We start from the raw sequence: 8,683 nt of genomic DNA on the forward strand, positions 1-8,683 counted from the left end.
TTTCAGCTGTGGTGCCAGAAAGACCAGGGTAGGTGTCCTGGCTTCACCGCTTTCTACCAACGTAACCTTCAGTAAATCCTTACCCTTCCTGAAACTCGGTTTCCTCCCTATCTGGTGGGTGTGATTAAAGATGAGGGAAGTGGCAGCAAGCACCATCTCCATTGGAAGAGTAAATACGTGAGGTTCAGAGAGACGGAACCATGGTCAAGGTCACACATTATGGATGCTGACGTCCAGCCAAACTCTTCAGTCTTTAAAGGCCACTGCTCTTCCCGTTATGCCCAAAAGGGCCTCCCGCAATATGCTGTCAGTAAGGGGGGTAAGCAGCCCCCACTCCAGACTTAAGGTTATTTTTGTAAAGACAATAAAATTCCGCAAGCCGATGTCCTTTTAAGTTCAAGACATCTGTAAATATTACATAAAGAAGTGATTAAATATATTCTAAAAATATGTGGCATTTATGGGGATAAAATCCCCAATTCAGAGAACTGATCAGCTGTTTCTGCGGTCGCTCGGCCAGCTCGATGGAAAACAATGCCCTCTCTGTAGCTGCCCCAATTCATGCTAATGTTGCGTAACTGATATTGAACCTAAGCGCTCTGCCCACTCTGTTGGTATAAAGACAGCTTGAACAGATTATAAACAAGGGGGGAAATCGTGCATTGTCAGCAAAGTCGCTCAGAGTTAGATCTGTCACTGTTAACCACCCTTCTGTTTTTATATAGTTTTCAATAACTGAAGAATTTCAGGAGCATTGTTTTAGAAATAGATATTTGTCATATTAAACGTTTTGGGGTTTTTTATGTGCATTGTCAAATTTTTCGTTGCTTTTGCTCTTTGTGGTTGGAATCAAACACTAACTGTATTGTTTTGTTATATCAAATAAATACCTTCTGGGGACCAGAAAAAGAAAACGTATACCTAGCTAGAAATTTCTAATGCGTCCAATGTAAATTTGCTAGAAACGTATTTTTTAAATTCAGTAACTTTCGTCCCTATCAGCAGTGTTCAAAAAAACCATGATGTGAGCTACAGATACAAGCCACATACATAATTTAAATTTCTCGAGTAGCCACATTTTTTAAGTAAAACACAGGTGAAATTTTTTTATATTCTATTTTATGTATCGTGAAATGTCCAAAATATTATTATGTCAATATGCAAGGAAGCTAAGCAAATTATTAATGAGATATTTCGTGAGTTGTTTTGTACCAAGTCTTCAAAATCTGGTAGGTATTTTTACACTCATGCATTTCAAGTGCTCAGTAGCCATATATGGCTGGTGGCTGCCATATTGGACAGCATGGATCTAGATCCTTCCGTCTCTATGGCCACCACCTGAGTCTAGGCTACTGTTATTCCTCACTCAGCTTCCAGCACCAGGCTCCCAACTGGTCTCCCAACTTCCCTCCCTGTTCACTTCGATCCATTTTGCATGCAGCAGCAATGATAACCTACTTAAAATAGAAAATGGACCTCATCACTTCCCTGATTAAGAATCCTTTCTTGGGGCACCTGGGTGGTGCAGTCATTAAGCGTCTGCCTTCGGCTCAGGGCCTGATCCCAGTGTTCTGGGATCGAGCCCCACATCAGGCTTCTCCGCTGAGAGCCTGCTTCTTCCTCTCCCACTCCCCCTGCTTGTGTTCCCTCTCTCGCTGGCTGTATCTCTGTCCAATAAATAAATAAAATCTTGGGGCGCCTGGGTGGCACAGTGGTTAAGCATCTGCCTTCGGCTCAGGGCGTGATCCCGGCGTTATGGGATCGAGCCCCACATCAGGCTCCTCCGCTATGAGCCTGCTTCTTCCTCTCCCACTCCCCCTGCTTGTGTTCCCTCTCTCGCAGTCTGTCTCTATCTCTGTCAAATAAATAAATAAAATCTTTAAAAAAAAAAAAATAATAAATAAATAAATAAATAAATAAAATCTTAAAAAAAAAAAAAAGAATCCTTTCTCTGGGTGCCTGGGTAGCACAGTAAGTTAAGCATCTGCCTTTGGCTCAGGTTGTGATCCCAGGGTGCTGGGATCGAGCCCCACTTCATTGTCGGGGGGGGGGTCCCTGCTCAGTGGGGAGTCTACTTCTCCTCTCCCTCTGCCCCTCCCCCTACTTGTGCTCTCTCTCTCTCTCCCTCTCTCCCTTTCTAATATATAAGTACAATCTTAAAAAAAAAAATCCTTTCTCATCTTCTCACTGGACTCAGAATAAAATCAGAATCCTTACCAAGCACCACAGGACCCTGTGGTATCCCCACCTGCTGCCCTTTCCAGCCCCACTCCGACCACTCCCCTCTAGCTCACTGCAAACTAGCCACACTCAGTTCTTTTCAACTTAACAAACTCTTTCCCACCTCAGAACCTTTCCATATGCTCTTCCTCGCTCTTTTAACGACTGGATCCTTCTCACCCTTCAGGTTTTGATTTGAAAGTTCTATTGCTCAGGCGAGCCTACCTTTACCAACCTAATAAAGGTTCCCTGCCCGCCCCCACCCGCCCCACCATTCCACTCCATTTCATAGCACTCCCCATCATGTGTAAATATTGGTTTTGTTTACTTTTTAAAATCTGCCTCTTCCACTGGACTATAAACACTAAGGAACCATCTATTACTTTTGTAATTTAAAAAAAAAGAAAAAAGGAAACTCTGGTGGACTGGAGAGGGGCTACTAGAGACCCACCCTGGGTCTCAGGGAAAGGGGCAGAGGGCTCTTCAGGTGTGATGGCTGGGCCATTCGAATGTCCCTCTGCCAATATTGTCCTAAAGGGGTAACTGTAAGAAAACTGAACGAGCAAGGTCACTTTGTAATGAGCGTCACTCGAATGAGGAGAATTCTTTTCTACCCCCTACCCCTGATTCTCAGGGAAAGCATCAGACAGATCCATTAGATGAATCCCCAGGGCTCTCAGTTGATGATGCAATTCCCAAAAATTCCACAAGGTGGCAGCCTAGAGAACACAACCGGGGACAACCAAGGTCAGGGGAAAGAAACTCAAGGCCACCAAGGTTAACTATTCTAAAAATTGCCAAGAGTACCAGGGAATCCACTGGAGATGGAGAGATGGCACTGCTGTGCCTCAGACTGTTGTCCTAGGATTTTAATTAGTCTCAAGGTCTTCATTAGATGCTAAGGCCTAGGAAAGCTGCATTACCAATTACCAACAGAAAGAATGGTACCACCGTGTTCTTGGCATCCTAACATAACTGATATTTCCATTTGTTTGGGTTCCCATCTCTTTGCAAAAGGAATTCTTGGGGTGCCTAGCTGGCTCAGTCGGTAGAGCATGCAACTCTTGATCTCGGGGTTGTGAGTTTGAGCCCCACATTGGGTGTAGAGATTATTTAAAAATCAAATTTTTAAAAAATAAAAAATAAATAAAGGGAATTCTCAAATTACACTAATGTTTAAGGATCGACGATAAACCCAACATCATCAAGCTCCTGACACCATCACACCAGGTACTTTCTTAAAAGGATAAGACAGTGAGGGGACGCCTGGGTGGCTCAGCCAGTTAAGTGTCTGCTTTCAGCTCCTGTCATACAATCCCCAGGGTCCTAGGATCTCATGATCCCAGGGTCCTAGGACTGAGCCCCGAGTCAGGCTCCCTGCTCAGTGGGGAGTCTGCTTCTCCCTCTCCTTCTTCCCCTCCCCCCATGCTCTCTTTGTCTCTCAAATAAATAAATAAAATCTTTTTTAAAAAAAGGAAAAGATAATGATTTCTTTAAGATTTATTTATTTATATAAGAGAGAGTGTGTGTGAGCAGGGGAAGGGGCAGAGGGAGAGAATATCCAAGCAGACTCCCACCAACGAGGGGCTCAATCCTATGAGCCATGAGATCAGGACCCAAGCCAAAACCAAGAGTCAGATGCCCAACCAATTGAGCCACCCAGGTGCCCCAAGACAGTGGTTTCTAATTCTGTTGGCTAAAGAAACTTCAGAGACAAGGGAAACATCTTTGAAAACAAAAACAGAAACAGAAAAACCATAGAAAGATGCTGAATCTGTCCCAAGAGAATTATTATAATGTGTCCACATTCTTCAGGCCCAGAGTCAATTAAATAACTTCTAATATTTCTTTTTGTAGTTGTTTTCATTTTTTTTTTTACTATCTACCTTCCCCACTAGACTACAAACTCTGTATTTTTACAGTATACATATAATTCTCTTATAATTTTTATCATAGTCCATAAGCTGCACGAGAAAGTACACACGTTCCTTGACAGGCACGCCGTGCCCACAGGTGGTGTTAGGTGTGGGCAGGTGTGGTGGGTGAGATTGTCCGCATCGATTCGTCACCACATATGCCCTTTGCCATGTGACTTTGCAGTCCTGCCCTTTGACCTGGGGCTCAACCACGGGGCTTGCTTCAGACGATGGGGTGGTATCGGACACAGCACAAACAAGGGTACATGCAGTGTGTTTCTGCACCTAGGTGCGCCCTCTTGTGTTTCTGCCATTGCTACAAAAAGAGCTTCCCCCAGACAGCTGCCCCCCACCTTCAAGCTGAGTCTCAGAATTAACTCAGATGGAAAGGATCTGAGCAAGGAGCTCAGCCTCTTGAGAGGTGGACCCACTCACCCCAGCCCCACTCAGCTCGCCCAGCCTCCAGCCGCCACGGCACAGAGCGCAGCCACCCATAATCTGCAGACCCTTAGGATTACATGATTGTTACTTTAAGCCACGGAGTCTGGGAGTGGCTTGTTACATAGCCTCACTCTGACAACAGCTAACCCATACGGGTGTTCTTGTGAGCTGGGTAGTGTGTCCAAGCCTGGGTGCTCTAGGGTCTGAGTTAATTATAGGGTCCTGACAGAAGCTTCACTCAAAAGTGAGTGAATAGGGCACCTGGGTGGCTGTGTTGGTTAAGTGTCTGCCTTCGGCTCAGGTCACAATCTTGGAGTCTCAGGATCGAGTCCCGTGTCAGGCTCCCTGCTCAGCAGGGTGTCTGCTTCTCCCTCAGGCCCGCCCCCCCTCTCATGGTCTCTCTTTCTCTCTCTCTCAAATAAATAAATAAAATCTTTTTTAAAAAAATCTCCAAACAAAACCCCAAACAAACAAAAAAAAAACAAACAAAAGTGAATGAGTATCTACTGTGTAGGCCATGTGGAATCATGGCCAAGATTGCGGAGCACAGAGTCATCAATGAATCCTGGCTCTGAAACTTAGTACCTGGGTTATAGTGAGGCTGTACCTGGGCAGATTTCTTAACTATCCAAATTACTGCGTTCTCAATTATAAGAATAATAATTGTAATATGACTTACCTCTCATGGTGTTTTGAGAACTTAAAGAAAATTAAAAATAATAATAGAATAATAGAAATAATAGAATAATAGATATAATAGAAATAATAATAGAAATATTATATATAATAGATATAATAGATATAATATAATAGAAATAACAATAGGGGCGCCTGGGTGGCACAGCGGTTAAGCGCCTGCCTTCGGCTCAGGGCGTGATCCCGGCGTTATGGGATCGAGCCCCACATCAGGCTCCTCCGCTGGGAGCCTGCTTCTTCCTCTCCCACTCCCCCTGCTTGTGTTCCCTCTCTCATGGGCTGTCTCTATCTCTGTCAAATAAATAAATAAAAAAATCTAAAAAAAAAAAAAAAAAAAAAGAAATAACAATAGACATAATAGAATAATAGAAAAGTGAATTTTAAAAATACATTAATAAAAAAAGAGAAAGGCTATGTAAAGTCTTTGACAGATACAGGAAGGATCCAATATTTGGAAACCCCTGTTATTATTGTTATTAGCAGCATGATGATGATTATTCCTCCTTCTTCTTGTGAAATCACCTTTGCTTCTACTTGCACACCCATCCCATTCTAGGACACGTGACAGAAAGTCTATAAAACTGTTTTCAGTGAGCAAAGGATATCAAGATTAATCAAACACATATTAAGATACATAATTCTGCATACTGTTGAAATAAAAATCCATCTTTATTAGAAAAGAAAAGATGGCCCCTTTTCGACAGCAGATTTCCCTGCTCTGTCTCCACACCCCGTGCCCTCAGCTTCCCTCTTCATATCCTCGGTACTTCTGCACAAACACACACCTTCCTGTTTTGAGCAGTAACACAATGGTAAGACGGTTTGGCCTTGGACAGGAGCCTTGCTGGCCTGCTGCTCGCTGCCACAAGTGGGCTGTAATTTCTGCCCTGGGTCCTGCACGTTGGCCCCGACTTACGTCTGCCCAACAGGTAGGGACAGCCGAGGTCGGTGTCGGATTCCCGATGGCCAGTGCCAGGCTGCCTTCCAACCTAAACAGGAATGACAGGGGCGCTGGCAAGGTGTAGGAACGTACGGTGGTACAAATAACACACTGCGGGAGTGGAGCATGGACCGAATCACGTGTGAAACCACTTCTGAGGCTGCCGTCATGCTGCGCTTCGTTCGGGAAAAGGGCTAAGCCTTCAACCGGGAGAGAAAAGCTCAGTTCTTCTGGGGAAAAGACACTGAAACCTGGGTTGTTTTTCTCTGTGGGATCTCAGTTGGGACCGTCAGCTTTGGAGAGCTGAAGAGACCCTCTGGCAGGGGTTCTCTAAACTTCAGCTGCATTAGAATCACCCCGAGGTTCAGGAGACATCTGTGAAAGCCTGGAAGATGAAGACAAAGGAAGCCAAACGGCCGTGTGAGGAGGGAAGGGGGACAACAGCATCCCATGCTATCCTCTGAGAGGCAAGAGAACGTGTCTGCGCCCATGAAACATGAACAGGGTGCCGTTAAAAAAAAAAGGAATATTCCAAAATCAAATCAACGAAAGTTCTTAGAAATTAAATAATCAATTGGGGCGCCTGGGTGGCGCAGTTGTTAAGCGTCTGCCTTCGGCTCAGGGCGTGATCCCGGCGTTATGGGATCGAGTCCCACATCAGGCTCCTCCACTATGAGCCTGCTTCTTCCTCTCCCACTCCCCCTGCTTGTGTCCCTCTCTCGCTGGCTGTCTCTCTCTCTCTGTCAAATAAATAAATAAAATCTTAAAAAAAAAAAAGAAATTAAATAATCAATAAAAAGACCCAAAGATAGAGCTATGAAAATATTTTAGGGAAAAAAAAGCAAAATTGAGAGAGAGCAAATGAGAGAGAGAAAGGTTGGAGGGGAGAGGGTTAAAAAAAAAAAGCAAGAGAGAAAAAAATATTTTTAAAGAGAGGACGTTTCTCCAAGTGAGTTGGAAACTTAGGTCCACACAAAAACCCGCACACAGATGTCTGTGGTCGCTTCATTCATCATCGCCAAATCACGGAAGCAAACAAGTTGTTCGTCGGCACACGAATAGATCGATAAACCGTGATGAACACTATTTCAGACACCGGAACAGTATTCAGCACTAAGAAGAAATGAGCTATTGGGGCGTCTGGGTGGCTCCGTCGGTTAAACATCCAACTCTTGGTTTAGGCTCAGGGTGTGATCTCGGGGTCCTGAGGTGGAGCCCCATGTTGGGCTCTGCGATCAGCGGGAGTCTGCTTGAGATTTTTTCCCCCTCCCTCTCTCTCTGCCCCTCCTCCCCCCACTCATGGGCACTCTCTCTGTCTCTCTTTTTCAAACACAGACATAAAATCTTTTAAAAAAAAAGTGTCTTCCTCAGACGTGGTAATTCCTATTAGTCTGCCCTTACACAGATAATTTCCCAGATGATTTTCACTTAGGAAAGAGAGACTATAATTGTTTAAAAAAAAACTTCCATAAGCCTTAAACTTTTCATATTCTTTACCTAAATGTGAGAATCTGCAGAGATAAACCTAAATAGGGGAATTTATATATCATAGCAAAATATTAGGGACAAAGAGCCAAAAACAGAGGTAAGTTCACAACAGTGAACTGTCTTCACAGAAAGGAATATTATGCAACTATTAAATACAAATTCATAAAAACGTGTAAAAGTTATTTTGTGAATGAAAAAAATAGCTGGACAGAGAATATATCTACCATGTAATCAAAATTACATATAAAAAAAAGTAAACCACAGTTTCCATAGAAATTAATGAAGAAAATGTGCCACGATGTGCAAACACAGGTTGTCTTGGAGGTGAGAGATGGATGATTCTTCTTCCTTTTTTCTTTTCTATATTTTCCAAATGTTCTATAATAGGAATTTTTTTAAAACCTTCAATTTTTATTTTTTTAAAGATATTCATTTATTTATTTGAAAGAGAGAGAGCATGAGAGAGGGGGGAGGGAGAAACAGACTCCCCGCTGAGCAGAGAGCCGGACATGGGACTCGATCCCAAAACCCTGGGATCATGACCTGAGCCCAAGGCCAACAGTTAATCGACTGAGCTACCCAGGCACCCCAAAAAATCCTCAATTTTTAAAAGTGTATTCTTTGTTTTGTTTTCAAATCGAAACTAAATTAAGGGCTCTGCCTCAACTAGAATCCACAAATGTGTACGGCCAGGATCAATCTTCCCCAAGCCTCACGATGCCTTGCACTGGTCCCACCTCCACCACAGCTAGCCCCCAGTCTTCACTACCCAAATGGTTAAATACTTTAGCTGACTACTCAGAGTGCGTCCTGGGAACCTTCAACATCTGACACACGCGTGTGTTAGAAATGCAGACTCTCAGGCCTCTTCCCCAAGAAAGGGAATTAGAATCTGAGTTTTAACAAGACCCCCAGGAGCAATGATCTTCGAGAAGTAACTAAATAAGAGACATACCGATGGTTTAATTTGGATTGAAGCTAA

This window comes from Ursus arctos, unplaced genomic scaffold, assembly GCF_023065955.2.
Source record: "Ursus arctos isolate Adak ecotype North America unplaced genomic scaffold, UrsArc2.0 scaffold_24, whole genome shotgun sequence".
Lineage (NCBI taxonomy): Eukaryota > Metazoa > Chordata > Mammalia > Carnivora > Ursidae > Ursus > Ursus arctos.